Genomic DNA, 17970 nt, shown 5'->3' with positions numbered 1-17970 from the left:
GAAACACATTGACCCTTAAGCCTTGGTGATCTTTAGGGGTTTGAGTTTGCCCTTCCTTTCCTTTTACCTCACTCCATTCCCAGAACGTCTGTGGCTTTAATTGGAACGATAGTTTCCAGCTCAGATCTGGGCTATGAGCTCTGAACTCTCTGTACAATCATCAACTGGATACTCCTCTCAGCTGTCTCACTGGTACTGCAGACTTATCCTAACCTGGACCTTGTCATTGCCAATTGATTGGTTCCTTGCCCTCCTGCTTAGGTTTTTGTTGTTGTTGCTAATCCTCACAAGAGGATATTTTTTCCATTGATCTTTAAAAAGAGAGTGGAAGGGAGGAAGGAGGGGTAAAGAGAGAAAGAGAAACATTGATGTGAGAGAGACACATAGACTGGTTGCCTCCTGCACGCACCTAGACCAGGACCAGGGATTAAGCCTGCAACTGAGGCATGTGCCCTTGACTGGGAATCGAACCTGCAACTTTTCAGTGCTCGGACCAACACTCTAACCACTGAGCAAAACTGGCCAGGGCCTGCTTAGGCTTTGTATCTATGTTGTGACATCCCCATCCATTTAATAACTCAAACTAGAAATGCACAATCAACCCTGACTCCTTGCTATGAACTAAATTGAATGTTGAAGCCCTAGCCCCTAATACCACCATATCTGGAGGTAGAGTCTTTAGGAGATAAAGGTTAAATGAGGTATAAGATAGCAATCCGTTAGGACTGTAGCTTTATAAGAAGAGGACATGTGAGGAAACAGCAAGAAGCTGATTATCTGCAAGCCAGAAAGAGATCTCTCACCAGGAGCTACCCTGCTGGATCTTGATTTTGGACTTCCAGCCTCCAGAGCTGGAAACATACATTCCTGCTGGTTATGCCACCTAGTCTATGGTATTTTGTTATGGCAGCCTGAGCTGACTAATACTCTTCCTTTTTTCTCCCCACAACTAGAATATTCTGTCAATCCTAAATAGTTCCTTTGTTTAAAGTTTTAGTTTTTTAACAAAGTTAAATGGGACCATAGTTTGAGCAAGTCCTTTGCAAAATTACTGCAGTCCCTGTCCCAGGTCACTCCACCCCATCGAGTCTCCTCTCCTTTTGTGGTTATTTTTTAGTATTTACCTCCAGTTCTGAATATATGTTCATACTACTGCTTCTTAGTAGCTCACTGTCAGCCTCATCTGTTGACTTCTTCTATGGTGGCTGAGCCTTTAGTTGTTCACTCTTATCTCCTCGTGTTCACACACCACACACTTCTGCAACTCCCTCACTCTCCCTTCATATTCATATGATAATTTCAGTTTGCTCAAGATTCATATTTATATGATTGTGACTGTAAAATTTATTTTCAGTTTAGTTATTACTTGTCCTTTTTTGCATAACTCTTTATTCTCTGTGGCATTTATAATTATCTTCTATTAATATTTTTCCATTGTGTTCTTTGTATTCATCACTAATTCAACCCCTAAGTATTCTCCCAGATGTCTCAATTTCCTCTCCATATATTTCAACATATTAGTAGTTTATAAACATTTTCTTGAAGAAATTGCTTATGAAGCTTCTGACCAACTTCGAGCTGCCTGCTGATCTCTATGCTGCACAGAGACCATACTCATTCATTCCTCACCAGTATCTTAGGGGCCCTTTGCGTCTCACTTGTGCCAGACTCCCTGTTTCTTGCATCTCACGTCATCTTCTTCACTTACTTCCTCATTTTGGTGTGTCATATCCTCCAGCAACTCTCAGAGAAAGTTGGCGGTGATATATTTTTTTAACTTGGCAAGCCTCTAACTGTTTCTATTCAACTATTGTATTTGAGTAAGTATAGAATTCTGAGTTAAAACTTATTTTCCCTCAGTATTTTATGGCATTGCTTTGCTTTTTTTTTAGATGTCAGAGTTGCCGTTGGGAAGTTTCATGTCAATCATATTTTGATTCATTTTCTTGGTAATCTTTTCCCCTCCTTTTCTCTTCAAGTTTTCAGGGTATTTTATTTGGCCCCGGGGTTCTGAATTTCCCTTCTATGCTTTAGAGTGACTATTTTTATCCATTGTGCTGGGTGCTCAATGGGCCCTTTTATTATGGAAACTCCAGGATATTTTCTTTTCTTTCTTTCTTTCTTTCTTTCTTTCTTTCTTTCTTTCTTTCTTTCTTTCTTTCTTTCTTTCTTTCTTTCTTTCTTTCTTTCTTCTTTCTTTCTTCTTTCCTTCCTTCCTTCCTTCTTCCCTCCCTCCCTCCCTCTCTTTCTTTCTTTCTTTCTTTCTTTCTTTCTTTCTTTCTTTCTTTCTTTCTTTCTTTTTTTCTTTCTTTCTTTCTTTCTTTCTTTTTTCTTTCTTTCTCCCTCCCTCCCTTCCTCCCTCCCTCCCTCCCTCCTTTCCTTCCTTCCTCCCTCCCTCCCTTCCTTCCTTCCTTCCTTCCTTCCTTCCTTCCTTCCTTCCTTCCTTCCTTCCTTCCTTCTTTCCTTTCTTTCTTTTTTTTGCTGCAAAGAGGACTTCAGGGTGGTTAAAAGAATGGCTAGTGGTTTTAGGGAGAGGCTCAGGTAAAAGCCAGATGCCAGGGGAATGCACAGGGGCCCCTCAAAGGCCTCTGGGCTCCAAAGGCTCCAAGTCGTGCTTGAGGGTGAGCCTTTCAAAGAGATACTTGCCCAGCCCAGTCTGGGGGCCTGCCAGCCTGCAGAGGTCAGTCAGATGTTGCCCATCTTCTTCATGAGTTTCACTTGTTCATCCAGGAAATGTTTCTCCAGGAAGTCACAGAGATGAGGGTCTGGGCGGGCAGAACCCAGGGCATGCAGCTCCAAAACGGCTGGTTCAGGTTCCTCTCCAAGGCCAGGGCGGCTTCCATGGCATCCTGAGCTTTGCCCCACCCACTCATCTTGGGAAGGCTTCAGCACATCCTGGAAGAGGAGGTGGCTACCGAGCTCATTTTGCAACTTTAAGAGATGCTCAGAGCCCTCAAGCTTCTTCTCCGCCAACTCAGGGAAGAAGTGGCCCTCGCCCTCCAGAGCCACATCATCACAGTTGAAATAGAATCCCAGAGAGAGGTAGGTGTGGGGGGCCCGCAGATGCAGGTTGGCCAGGCGGTTGACCACAGCCTCCACCTCAGTGGAATAATTCTGACAAATTTGGGAGTACATGGTTGTTCAGCAATAAAGAGTTAAGATAAAAAAAAAACCCTGGTGTGTTGGCTGGTCTCAGAGGTGGTTCTAAAGGTGGTGGTGACTGGATAAGACGCAGGAGAGTGGCCGGAGGCTGGAAGAAGGGGTGTCCCTGGGTCTGTTCTGTCCAAACACTATTGAAGCAAGAGACAGATCTGGGACTGCTGAGGGCACTCCAGGATATTTTCTTGAAAAAAACATTTTCTTAAATGTTTCCCTCCCCACCATTTTCTCCCCTTTACACTAGAATTCTTATTTTTCAGCTACTGTATCTTCTGATCTGACCCTCCATTTAAAAAATCTCTTCTCTCTCATTTTCCATCTCCTTATCTTTTGGCTGTACTTTCTGGGAGATTTACTCGATTTTATTTTCTAGCCCTTGTATTGGATCTTTCATTTCTGCTCACAGGTTTTTGTAAATTTCCAAGAGCACTTTTCTTGTTGTTTGTTTCCTGAATATTACTTTTTAATAGCTCCCTGTTCTAATTCAGTGAATTCAAAATCTTCACCTGCCTCTCTAAGGTAATTATCAATAGATTAGAGGCCCAGTGCACGAAATTCGTGCACAGGTAGGGTCCCTAGGCCTGGCCAGGGATCAGGGCCGATCAGGTTCCCTGCCTCCCCGCTTCCCCACCTCCTCCTCCCCTTGCTCCCCCAGTGCTTCGCCACTGCTGTGGGTCATCCGCCATGCTCCACACCTCCCCCTGGTGGTCAGCACACATCATAGTGAACGATCGAACTCCTGGTCTCCCTGTCAAACTCCCGAGGGGACATTTTGCATATTAGCCTTTTATATATATAGATATCTGAATGCTTTCTTTTTCTTGCATAGTCTCTTCCCCTCACATTGCTTTCCCCATGTATTTTAGTCTGTCTCTGGGATAGAGGCATTCCTTACATGTTTGGTGATCCTTGTCTGTCTGCTTTTGTCTCACCAATTCTGGGCCTTAATATAGAGTCATTTTGCTAGATTGCTTAGGTGGATCCCTTGTTATCAGAGGTTTGTGCCTTCCTCTTGGACTGGTCCAATTTCCTGGACAAGAACCTGCAGTCTCCTGGCTTAACAGCAATCATCAGAGTCCATGTGGAGAGGAAGGCTGCAAGTCTCCACGTCCTCTAAGTAGACAAACACTGTTTTAAGTATAGTGCCCTTGGTTTCCACTGGACTTGGTCTCTCTTAGTCCAAAGATCCTATCCTGTGCTGTTCAATACAGTAGCCTCCAGCCACATGGGACTCTTAGTGCTTAACATGTGCCTACTATAACTTGGGGACTACATTTTTAATTTTAATAAATGTACTTTAAAAATGCCTACTTTGATATTGGGAAACATTAACATATTTTAGAACAATTTTAATTAACTTTTTAAACTGTAGATTTTATGAAATCTAAACACAGATCAAGTATTTCTGATGAAAACTTAGTGTCCAAATTGATGTGAGTATAAAATACACAATTTTTTGAAAAATAAAAATGTAAAAGAGTTCACTAATATTTTTTTATAATGATATTTTGGATATATTGAGTCAAATTAGCTATATTTCTTTTTACTTTTTAAAGGTGAGAATACTAGAAAATTTTAAATTATGTATGTGGCTCACACTATTTCTATGGGCAATGCTATCCTAGAGGTTAGAGATGATGCTCCAGTGGGGAGGGGCAGTCACCCAGCGTGGGACTGGGTCTCTAACTGCTCTGAAGATAGACATTCACTCAGTGTTCACACCTGAGTCCCTGTCCCCCTCACTTGGAGAAGTCCCAGTGCTGCCTGGGCCTGGACCTATGGGCTTATATGGTACAGTTCAAGTGGTACTTGGTTTTGCTCATTGCCTGGCTAGAATCGAGTTCCCTTGTCCATTATCAACTAGTTGTCTGCTTTCAGTTTCCAAAAATTTATTGCTATTGACTCTTTATTCTCTTTTGTCTTTGGGGTTTATACTGTAAAAAAATCATTTACTGTTGTTTTAGTGGGGTTTTAAGAGGGAGCATAGCTAAAAATGCATGCACATATTCAATTCACCATCTTAGACTGAAAATCCTAAATATCTTTTGATTTTTGTCTCTTGACCCATTCCACTTTTTGTCCCCCTCATTTCTTAGGAGGAAGGTTGGTTAGTCTTCTATCAGCTGACCCTTCTTCCAGCCTCTCCCCAGGCAAAGTTCTTTTCTAGGTTGTAAATCTGATTATGCTGCTGCTCTGTTTAAAACCCTCCAACAGCTTCCAACACACAAACAAAACCACTGAAGCTCTTTAGGCCGACAAAGAAATATTCCCCAGGAACTGACCTCTGTGTACCTCCTGCCTTATCTGCTACCACTCTGCTCTCCAGATCTCATTATTCATCATCCTTGTGATAGAGTTCCTCACATACAACATCCGCTTTAATAAGCCTCTTCTTCCCCCCGCCATTTCCTCTTCCTCCCACCTGCTCCACTTGGCCAACTCCCCCATCCTTGGTAGCACATCAGCAAGCCTTCTGCAAACCTTGCCTTTGGTGGTGGTGGGCGAGGGGATGGGGCCTAGACTGGGTGCCCCGTCTACTATAACAACAACAGGAAGGGCGAGCACATACAGCAGGTAGCAGGCACTCTTTCCGGGGATTTACACACTTTAGCTCCTTCTCATTATCCTCACTTTCTAAATGAGAAAAGGGCAGCACAGACGGTCCAGTGACTTTTCCAATTGAGTCAAAGAGCTGGAAAGGGAACTCTAGAGTTTCCTGTGTATGTCAAAGGCCCTTGTGCTTTCGTCATGCCGTAGTCGCTGGAGTACCAGTCCGGCACCCCCATTAGACCTGGAGCTGCCTGAGACTGGCCTTTTCTTTTCTTCTTCTTTTTAAAATCTCTGTATCATAAATGCCTGACACAGGGCCTGGCATACAGTAGGTGTTTAAATGTATGTGTTGAACAGACCTGCTGTCTTCTACTCATCTTATTGTGGTCCCCCCCGCCCCCCCATTTCCCTTCTGTACACACTGTAGTCCTTGGCCAAGGCTTTCGGCCTGTTTCCTTTTCATGTTAGTTACTCAGAAAGCCATCCTTATCAGTTCTACTTGATAGTGGGAGAGAAGAAGGACCTATGAGCAGCTTTCCCGGCATTTACTTAAACATATTTTGCATACTTTAAAAATGGTATTATTATTTATTTATTTTTTTAAAATTCACTGGTTTAAATGATCACAGAGGTTTAAATGATGTGGAAAATTCTAATGATGCTCTTTTGATGAAAAGATTTTTCTCTCTAGACTTAGCATAATCTCCCTTTGAATTATGCCAGAAAATCTTAAAACCTTTATTTTTAATAAAGATTTTTAAAATCTTTATTTTTTTTCTCACTGCAGTTCTCCTCCTTTGGATGCCATGCCAGTGAACCGAGGGAAAGAAAGAGCCTTTTGCCTGCGTGATGGGGTGGCTCTGCAAAGGGCAGCCTCGTACGGAAGCTCCCAGTGCCTGTGGGCTGGGGAACTGGGGACCTGGAATTGAGCTGCCGATCATGCACGAGGCAAGTCTGGTGAAAGCTGTCTTGGCCACAGAAGGTAGTCCTGGGGAGGCCAACAGGGTGGGCAGGTTCACTTTGAAGTGGTCCTAGCCCTGGATATTGATGGAGGAATCAATATCCTTTAGGAGGCGATGCTTGGACCAGGACAGGATTGAATAGATAGAATTACGAATTTAATAGTCCATATAAAAATATGGGGGTGCTGACTCAAACTTTGATCACCCCATCTAAATAGCACCCTCCATTATTCCTATCCCATGAATTGTTTTCTTCCTAGCCCTTCTGAATAAACGATGGAGGAGACAAAGCCTCTCACTATTCCTGCCCCTGTGGCACACTTGGCAGTGCCACTAGACAGCTGGCACTGCTGGAGGGGGAGCAGGATAGAGCAGTGCTTATACTCATGGGCTCTGAAGTCAGACAGGTCTGGGTTCAAGGCCTGGCCCTGCCAGATATTAGCTGGGCGACACTGAGGGCTCTACTCTTGGCTTCTTGGTTTCCTCATCCAGGAAATGTGAACAACACCCGTCTCTCGGGGTTGTTTGCAGGATTAAATGAGATTCTAATGCATGTAAAACATTCAGCAGAGGACCTGGCATATAGTACGTATTTGATATGTGTATGATAGATGCTGTTATTATGATAAATGTTTGTTATTATTATCCAGATGTTCTCAGGGACCTCAGGCATTGCCAGGAGACCATGGGGAGCCCCAAGGAACATGATCACCCTGCGGGGGGGGGGGGGGGGCGCGGGGTGTGTGTGGCTGCAGGAACGTGGTGGGTGTCCCTCATGGTTGGGCTCAGTGCTGGAGAGAGGCTGGGATACTTCTCAGAGAATACGGCAGACTGTGGGGTGAGGATTGAGAGAGGAGCCTCTGGATAAGGGATTCAGAGGTCTGTGAACTGGGCTTAGAGGCGTCCTTCCTCAAGGCTCATCTGCTACATAATGTCTCATCAGATCTGGGGCAAGAGAACTTACTTCCAGCGTCAGGATGGCGGAGCTAAAATTATAGGAACCCACCCCGGTGGGAAGGAGTGGGACCCCTTGCATTTGGGCTCACTCAGCAGTGTAGCAGCAGCAGGAAATAGGCCAGCACCTCTTCCTCTGCTCTGCAGACTCTGATAGTTGAGGGCCCCTCACCTACTCTTCCAGATGAGGTGGCCACCATGCATGATGGGGGGAGGGGCAGTGCACACTGGGTGTGGGGAGGGACAGTGATCAGGCAGAGCTAGGCAACTTCACCTCAGAGAGGCAGCCAGACATGGAGGCTGTCACGTCCAGGAAGAGGAGGGGACTACCAGGAGGAGAGGACTGGTCAGCCTCAGGAAGCCCCATTTGGGAGCCACAGGGGCAAAGGTGCCACAGGGCTTTGCTCAGGGGAGGGAACGGGGCCAGGCCTGCACCTGAGGCTGGTGCCCTTGCAGGTCATGCCTCTTGAGGACAAGACCTCAGACCTTCCCGCCACCCTGCCCTGACTGCCTGCTCACTAAGCACCTGCTGGCAGTTTGGCTTTGTAAGAGGCTGTCGCCAGGGACACAGAGCCCAGTCAGGCCCACAAATGGCACAGGCCGCTGGGCACCCAGAGTGCTCACTGCCAATCAGTACACTGACAGGTGGCTGAGGCATCAGTTCTCTGTGCGTGTCTGAATCAGGTTTCCCGAGTCCTGTTCCTCTGTGGACAAAATCCTGTTTCTAGGCCTGTGAGGTTGGGGGCCAATCCTTGGTCTGGGAACTTTGCTAAAGTAGTGACGGTCCCAGGAGGCTGTCGGGGAACAACCAGCATCCTTGCTCCAGTGAAGCCCACCCTCCCCCCATCCCTCAGATGGCTGCCATATGTGTTCGAGAATGAGTGCATGTGTGTGAATGTGTGTGTGTGCACGTGTGCCTGTGTGTGCACACATCCCCATTCAGGAGGGGGATGTAGGATGGAGCACCGGAGCCTATACTGGTCCCTTTTCCCACACACCTCTTCTAGCCCCCAGAGAACCACTCTGTGTTAGAGGCCACATATGAGGCCTTAGCCTGGGAGTTAATAACCTGGAAGTAGGAAGAGTGGCAATTCCCAGCTTTCTTATAGCGTCCTGGGAAACGGCCTAGGCAATGAAGTCAAACAGACCTGGCTTATAAACTGGATGCACTATTTTCTAGCGACATGCTTTCAGGCGAGCTTCCTAGACACGCTGAGCCTCAGTGTCCAGATGGGGATAATAATGCTGCCCTCACATGGCTCACACGAGGATTAAATGGGTGATGTATGTGCAGCCATCGGGTCTAGAACCGCAACCAGGCTCTCAGAAAGAAGGGGTGAGTGGTAGCCTGTCTTGTTTGCTGAATTCTGAATGACATCCTACATGGGGTACTGAAGAAACAAATGTAGCTGCATGCTTGGTTTAGCAGATTTCACTTCTCATTCTCCCCAAGAGCTCAGGTTGGTAACTATGAAAGGCTGCTCTGTGGTGGGAGGGAACAAAATAATACACGTGAATATCTATTATAAGACATGTTCTGATTTCAGAAAATTGTGCATCTAAAATTAAGAAAATGCTATATTACTCTTAATAGCTTGTACCAATGGAGTGCTTGATTCCTTGCATAAATGACCAGACTGGATCTTTACAATGTCTCTATAAGAGTGGCACTATTAGGATCCTCACTTGGCCAATGAGAAAAATAAAGCTCAGAAAGGCTAAGTAACTTTCCCAAGGCCACACAGCTGGTAAGTGATAGAATCAGAAGCTAGAAACACTTGCTGATGCCAGTGTATTTGTTCTTAATCCTTCTGCGTTATCGCCACTCCAAGTTAGGGTACCACGTTCAGCACTGGAATGGCCACCCACAGTCATTATCCATTTCTAAGCCCACTTCTCCTGTTAGGGGCACATATTACTCCATTAATATAGCCATTAATTTTTAAAATAAGATTTCCTTTGTCTTTTTTTGCCCTCGCTGGTTTGGCTCAGTGGATAGAGCGTTGGCCTGTGGACTGAAGGGTCCTGGGTTTGATTCCGGTCAAGGGCACATGACCAGGTTGCAGGCTTGATCCCCCAGTAGGGGGCGTGCAGGAGGCAGCCGATCAATGTTTCTCTCTCATCATTGATGTTTCTCTCTCTCCCTTTCCTTTCCTCTCTGAAGTCAATACAAATATATTTTTAAAAAGATTTTCTTTGTTTTTAATACAATGTACTTTCTGGAAAGAACCTATTAACCATGTATATTTTAATGTGTATTCAAGTTACAGAATTTTATAATCCAGTGGTTCTCAACCTTCTGGCCTTTTAAATACAGTTCCTCATGTTGTGACCCCCAACCATAAAATTATTTTTGTTGCTACTTCATAACTGTAATTTTGCTACTGTTATGAATCGTAATGTAAATATCTGATATGCAGGATGGTCTTAGGTGACCCCTGTGAAAGGGTCGTTCGACCGCCAAAAGGGTCGCGACCCACAGGTTGAGAACCACTGCTATAATCTTACAGTGACAAGGGGCCTTAAATTGCATTTAGCTTTACTACCCACCAAACACAGAATTTCCTAAGTGGTGCCTCTAACATGACCACCCAGACTGTCCACTAACACCTCGCCGGGCAGGGAGCTCACTGCCTACCCTGTCCCTATACCCGCAGAGCTCTCATTGCTCGACTCTGTTGGGCTGAAGTCTGCTTCTCTGCAGCTTGGGGACAGCAATCCTTACTCTTCTCTCTGGAGCGACTACAAATAAATCTGCTCCCCCTTTTCCATGACAACCTTTCAGACATGCGTGACCTCTTCTATCCCTTCTCTTTTCCAGGCCGAATGCCCCATTTTCTGGATGTACTCCCCAGAGGACAAGTTTTGGCTTCTCTCACTGTACAGCCCTCTGGGTCTTCGTACAAGCTTCAATTTAAAAAATACAGAAGGACCAGCAGGGTCCTTCTCCTGGGGCATTTACAGTCAAGCCTGACCTCCCCTTATTGGAGTAGAGAGTCTTTGTTCCCTGGAAAAGAAATTTCAGACCCTGACTTCCAGCTGGAAGAGGCACTATGAACAGTGCTGTGCCACGTATGCATGACCACCCACCACACAATTTACATGCTTTTTAACCTGTTGGGGACAATCAGCATGTCACTCAGGTCTTCCCTGTTAGGCTGTAAGTTTATCCAAAGTGGGCATCACTGTTGATCATGCCTGGGTCCTTCCTAAGAGCCTGCTGTGTTGGTCTGCCTCCCTTCCACTGCCAACACATCCAGCTGATTTATGGACTCACTGGGGCCTGAGAAGTCATTTTCCGCTCTGGCGCATCTCAGAATCCAGCTGTGTCCAGGTGGAGCCAGCCCTCTGCTTGCCTCATTCCTCCTTGAACACGGACCTTGGTCTCATGGCTTGCCCATGCATCACAGGATAAATTTCACGTTGGAGCTCCGCTCTGTTCCACTGGGGAGAAACCAGATTCTGTATGGAATGGTACATCCCAATCTGCAAAGAGCCCTGGAGTCCCCCTGCCCTTATCCTTCTTCTTATATTTATCTGCCAAAGCTGAGGTAATGACAATCTCCCAGGCATAGGCATATTCCAGGCCTGCAATCCCAGGGCTGGAGAAGGGGGTGATATATCAAACAGATGTTTCCAATTGTAAATTCACCCAGCCTCTTGTCTCCTCTGCCCCTCCCAGCCCCTCCCTCACCCTCCTTCCTCTTCCCTGAAGTTGACTATGAATCAAATGTCTCTTCTTAAAATTATAATCACCAAAATAAGGTGGTGATTTAAGGAATTCTGAAATACCAAATAATCAGCCGAACACTTCAATTTAATGGCAGCAATAAGTCAAGTGCCTCCACGCTCATCTCGGGAGGAAGAAGCACGTTGGTCCTGGTTGTTTGGAAATGACAAATGCTCTTTTGTGAGTTGTAACAAATCAATTATCCGAATGTTGGGAACTGAGCAACTTCTTTTTAAGATATACTTTTATGGGTACATTAAAAACAACATCCCAGGGAAGAAGGTACCAGAGCTCTTTAGTTTTTTTCTGGCATAAGAAAACGGGGAAATACTAGCTCTGAGCAGAAAGCTGTCCGCTAGGACATCCATCAGCAATGCAGGTGCCCCCATGTCTTCGGAAGGTGCACACGAGTGCTCAGGGTCTGTTTTTCATCCAGTCTGAGCAGGTAAAAAGGAATCTGCCTCTACCTGCGCTGGCATTTTCAATCGAATTTTCTGGCTCCCCAAAGAGCCCTGTGGGGGCATTCAATCCTCAAGCTCTCCTTGGGCACATTTGTCTGCCTTGTATTGCTCATTTCAAGGAGAATTTCTTGTTTCTTCCGCTGAGAAAGAAGTCGCGCCTCAGCAGCTGGCCCTGAGATTGGGACCCGTGTTATCTCGTTATGCATGGCCCCATCTGTTGGGGTCCTCCAGAAAGGCTCGTGCCCTCACCAGGTCCTATTTCCCTCTCCTCCTGCCTTGCATTCAGTTGCCACACAAGGAATTACAAGGGCATTTGCTGTATCCTCTCCTGTCAAGGCAGGCGGGGGCTCAAAGCCATCCCAGGCTTTCTCCCAGCCCGTGAGCTTGTCAGCTTCAAAGGCCTTGAGGAAGGTCACGCCATCACAATGCCAAATGTCACTGTTGTCCCATTGCATGGAGCTTCAGACACATCTGGGGCAGTGGGTGCTATTGTGGGCAATACCCTGTGAAGGGGAGCTTCACAAACTGGAAACCGTCCTGCGGGTGGGTGAGCAGAGGGTGGATGGTGTCACTACTGTCCTGTGAAGAATGATGCAGGATGACTAAGAATGGCTATGAATGCTTTGAGTAGAGAAGAAGACTCACTGCATGGGTGTTGATGGATAGCTGATGCTGGGAGTAAGCACCCTGTCCATTGCTGACAGTGGTAGGCAGCGGGGGCCTGGGTGGTAGGTAGCAGGTCCCTAGGCCTTGCATCTCAGGCTTGGATAACACTGTCCCTCTGAATAGTGCTGAAACCTTTTCTGGCCCCTGGCCTGCAGTGCAGCTGTTGTTTTGCTCTAGGCTTTCTCTGCCCTGCTGTCCACTGTCCTGCCTAGCCAGCTCGCTGCCTGTTCCCTCTAGCCTAGCCCATCTGCTTGGCTTCTATTAGGAGTCTTCCTGCCCTTCCACCTTCTTTCCTTCTTCCTAAATCCTAATTTATCTCAATAACTTTCTTTCCTTTGTATTCCACCCTCACCCTTTTCCCAATGCACAGCCTACCTGGGTTGGTTGCTCTGTGGATGACTCTTTTATGACCCATTCATTGGAACTTTCATTCAACAATTATTCTGAATGCTTTCTATGTGTTCAATAACTTACACTTATGTGATGGTAATTTTCTGTGTCAATTTGCCTGGGCTGGGAGCTGCCCAGATAGCTGGTAAAAGGTTATTTCTGGGTATGTCTGTCTTTCTAGCATTTGGATCAGTAGACGGAGGAAAGGAGATCAATGAAGGTGGGCATCACCAATGAGGGTGGGCATCACCCACTCTCCCGAGGGCCTGAATAGAATAAAAAGGAGGAGGAAGGCTGAAGTTGCTCTTTGCTTGAGCGTAGACACCCGTCTTCTCCGCCCCTGTTCATTGGCACTCCTGGTTCCCAGGCCTTCCGACTTGGACCTGGAGTTACACCATTGGCCCCATAATTCTCAGGCCTTTGGGCTTGGACTGACTTAGATCACCCATTTTCCTTGTTATTCAGCTTGCAAACTGCAGATCATGGGATTTCTCAACCTCTATAATCATGTAAGCCAATTCCTATATAAATCTACCTGTACCTGCACCTGAATCTGTATCTATACCTGTACCTGTACCTGTACCTGTACCTGTACCTGTACCTGTACCTGCACCTGTAACCATATCTCTCCTGTTGGTTCTGTTTCTCTGGAGAATCCTCATTAACACAACATACAAACAGTTATACTTTGGGATGTTTGGACTGAAACCTGAAAAATGAAGAAACATTCAGATGTGATCCAGTAAGGGAACAGAAAGTGCAAAAGCAGAAAAGAGCCTTGAATATTCCAGAAACCAAAGGAAAAATCACCCAGTACTCATTATTAATTATTTTTTTGGTCACAGAATGAATGCACGACAGGACCTTGCCCACCTAAGCACCTCCAACCCCACAGTCCCCTCTGGCCAAGAAGCTCTTCCTCGAATGGCCGCGTGGCTGGTTCCTTCCCGTGTCCACATCTCTGCTTAGTTGTCACCTCCTCCAGGAGGCCTTCTTTGACCACCCGTTCACACTCACTCTCCCTTATCCCACTTTGTGTATCTATATATTTATTTCGTAGCACCTATCACTAAATGGAATATTGTTTATTTGATTACTTTTTGATAGATGGTCTCCCCCCATTAGAATGAAAATTCCACAAATACAAACCCTGAACTAATAAGCTGTCATATTCCCAGCACCTGACAAACAGCAGGCACTTAATAAATGTTTTGTGAGTGGATGATGAATGATGGGCTAGAGAAACAGAACATTTGTAAGGAAATGTATTTCCATTATAATCAGGCACCCAGAGGACAAATGCTAAAAGGGAAGAGGAGGACGTGTTAGGGACCCATGCCAGGACATTATTAAAGAGGTAGGAAGACATGTAATGAGCATATTTATTACATGAATGTAAAGGCCAGTACTTAAGCTCCCTTGCTCTTAAGTAGGCTAACATTTCTGTTGTTTGAATTTGCTTAGCAATTCCTGTCACCTTTATGATAAAGAAATACAGACACATTTCTGTAACACGTGTTCTTAATATGTAAGCTGCTGCCAAGCCCCCAGTGAGGCAGTGTTTGCCACTGGTTGAAACAGATGCTCTGTAGTGAAAGGCTCTACCTTACTTTCCATGGCTGTGCCTTTCCAAGGGATCACGTCTGGTGGCTTAATGCTAGCACAGTCACAAGGGGGTGAAAAGGAAAGCCGACCTGAACGTAGGCTATTCATAGTTCTTTGTTGAGCCTTTAAGTAGCAGTCACTCATGTACTCCCTTCTGCTTTTCTAGCATGATATTCTAGTTACTATTTATAAAACAAACAGTCCCATTGTCAAAACTCAACATAAAACAAAACAAAAAACAAAAAGATCCATGCACTTGGAGAACAAAACAGGTTGGACGGTGGAATGGCTCCCTGGGTAGATGCTTAGATGCTGGAAATGATGGGGAGAGCGAAGTGGGGATGATACTTGATGTATGGCCTAGATGACGGGTAGACGTTTGTATAAATCAGAGTTCAATCAGAGAAGCAGAACCATTAGGAGAGCTATTTTTCTATATCTATCTATCTATCTATCATCTATAGATATAGATTTATTGTAAGGGTTTGACATTTGCAATGTGGGAGCTGGTCAGCAGTTGTGTAAGGCTGTTACTTTGTGTCTGCGGGGCAGGCAGGCAGGAGAGGAGGATGGATGTGATACTGGGAATGCAAGACAAAAGGGAATCTGCAAGGATGAGCCAGAACTCACGAGACTGCCCTAGAACCTCTGTTGACCTCTCACCTCCTTTATGCTTTCACTGCAGGAGAGGCTGGTTACCTTCACCACAGAGCTAATCTGCACCTGGCCCAGCAGCATGAGGCGCTGCAGGGAGGGGTCCTGTAGGAGCCAGAGGAGCTGCCGCCTGGCTGTTGCCTCACACCATGAGGAGGCCAACAGGTAAGTGGCAACAGCACCTGTCGCCCTGCAGCAGCTTTCTGAGAGCAAAACAAAAATGGTCTCTGCTTTACTGTCCCCTTCCAAGTCTCAGCTAAAACGTCTCTTATAGCCCAGGGAAAGGAATTATGGGAAACAGAGGTCCTGCCTAGCCACATTGACAAATCCCCCCCCTGTGGGGACTGACAAATCCTTGCACGATGCCGATGAAGTCATGGCTGTGGTTGAGATGACTCAGGGTTTGTGTTGAGCCACAAAATATCAGCACTGAAAGGATGAGCGGAGGATAGGAACCTAATGTAGAGCAAGAGAAGGAGCAATCAGAGAGGCAGGGGAGAACCTGTGGGAGGCAGGGCTGAGTTTCTGGGTATAAATATTTGTGAGAGTGTGGTCCTGTACATAATAATGATGACAATGAGGATGGTGATAACTAGGCATGATACTGAATTTAATGGCTGGTAACTATGGCACTGACCAATCAGAACGGATGCTGGACTGTGAGGAGGTCCCAAGGGTCCTGGGGGAAGGCCATCAGACCACCATGTGGTGATGGTGACAGTGGTAGTGGCGGACTTTGGGTAGACCGGGGTTGGTGAAGCAAATATTTAGCATCCAGTATGGGAGTTTTTCATATTTTGACAACTACTATGCTGTCTTGGTGCTTATTAGCGGAATATGAGCCCTACTGGTAGCTAATTGAGTGCCTACTATATGCCACGTGCTCAGCTGAGCCCCGTAGTCTGTGTGATGGTGGTGCTCTCTCTGGGGCGCTTTGCCCCATCCTCACTGGCGCTGGGAGAGAATCTTAGATCCTGGCAGAGCAAGTTGTCAGGCCCACTGTCAGCAAACATCTGCTGCCACGGCGTGCACCGCTTTCACAGGAGGATGTATTTGGGGGAGATTGTATAGGCCCTGCTCCATGTGGCGGAGAACAATTAAACACGCGGCAGCTGTTAATGAGGGCCATGCTGCTAATTAGGACAGCCTGCAGAGGAGCAGCTGCCCCGCACAGTGGTGGTTTGGAATGACAAAGGCGGCATCATCTAACTGTTGGAGTCCTGGGGTCTGTCTCTGTGAGACGAATTCTGAACTAATAGGAAAGATCCATGAAGACTCATGGATCATTAACTTTGGAAGTTCTTGGCTTGAGTGATCTGATGTGACTGTCCACACAGATCAAACAGCAGAAAATTCCCAATGTGCCATTTTGATCAGTGGTTTATGCAGATAGCTTCGGGTGCAATGCTTTCTGAAGGGACTGTGTACCAGAAGTAACCCAGAAGTCACCCACTTCGGCTTTATCCTCTCCCCTGCAGCATGAGGAATGTGGTTCTTTTTATTTTATTTTATTTGTTTAAATATGCATTTTAAATTGATTTCAGAGAGGAGGGGAGAGGGAGAGAGAAATAGGAACTACAATGATGAGAAGGAATCATTGATCAGCTGCCTCCTGCATGCTCCCTACTCGGGATTGAGCCTGCAACCTGGGCATGTGCCCTGATCGGGAATCAAACCACAACCTCCTGGTTCACAGGTCGATGCTCAACCACTGACCCACACCGGCAGGGCACAAAACTCTCATTTTTATTTTAACAGCTTCAAAAGAAAGACTGGCAGCTACTGTTTCAAACTCCCAAAACCACAAACTGATACTTTTATGTTGTTGGTCAACAATGGGGTTTAGGCAAAGAAAAGAAGAAAAAAATGTAATTCCTTTTGTTTAATTATATCTGAAGTTACGACTAATAATTACAATTTCCAGTGATTACAGCCTCCAGTTATGTTTATGACTTCCCATGACTACCTCAAACATGTTTCCCAATTCTTGATGTGCACAGGCATTTCAGAGGGGTAAAAACAGACCCGTCAAAACAATTGGACAGGAAGACAGTCCTTATCTCTCTTTATAGAAGGGCACGTGAGAAATTTGTCTCTTTAGTGGAGCATAATCCAGTTTGGTTTTACTGGGGACCTTGTCTCAGTCTGATTTGTAAGCAAACAGATTCTTTAACTACCTGGGTTGTAAATAATCTTTATCTTCCAGCTTCTCTTATCAGCCACGAAAAGCAATTTACCGCATAATGCCTAGGTAAACAAAAGTACTTTCAAGTCCAGATGATTTTCCTCAGTTCCCTTTAATTAAAGTCGATTCCCTCCTTAAAAGGTGATTCATTTCTCATCTCAAATTTTTCTTCTCTGAAAAGGGGACTTATATGATTCTGGGTGTTTTTTTTGTTTTGTTTTGTTTTGTTTTTTTTTTGCAGAGATTAGTACCCTTCTCCAATATCCCAATGCTAAATGGCCTTCCATGGCTCATAGGGTACAGTCAAAATCCTACAAAGCCCTGCTCTGGTTTTGCCTTTTGCTCCCCTACCCCCAGCCCCATCCTGTGCCTTTCACTCCAGCTCCACTGATCTCGCTGACCTCGATGGTCTCCCAAGCATCATGCTCCTCCCCACCGGCGATCTTGGGTACATGCGTTTTCTTTGGCCATAACAGTCTTCTGTGCTACCTTCCTTCATCAACTACTACTAGCCACTTATGCTAAGGAAGAGAGCAGTGGTGAGATTTTAGGCACAACCAAGAATCTCTAAAATTTCTGGGAGCTGGACAGCTGAGGGGCAGCCTCTGAAGCCCCCCAGCTCCCATGTTGTGGCACCAGCACACTGACCTTTAG

General features: G+C 45.8%; 1 pseudogene; it reads right to left on the bottom strand.

Annotated features, from left to right (window-relative positions):
• Positions 1-2578: 2578 nt before the first annotated feature.
• On the bottom strand, positions 2579-3135 carry LOC139018370 (ferritin light chain pseudogene; annotated as a pseudogene).
• Positions 3136-17970: the final 14835 nt, after the last annotated feature.

The sequence above is a fragment of the Myotis yumanensis genome, unplaced genomic scaffold (genome assembly GCF_028538775.1).
Source record: "Myotis yumanensis isolate MYYU_CA2020_CCGP unplaced genomic scaffold, mMyoYum1.0.hap1 SCAF_10, whole genome shotgun sequence".
In the NCBI taxonomy this organism is placed as follows: Eukaryota; Metazoa; Chordata; class Mammalia; order Chiroptera; family Vespertilionidae; genus Myotis; species Myotis yumanensis.
The sequence above is the reverse complement of the archived record's forward strand: the minus strand, read 5'-3'. Positions and strand labels throughout refer to the sequence as shown.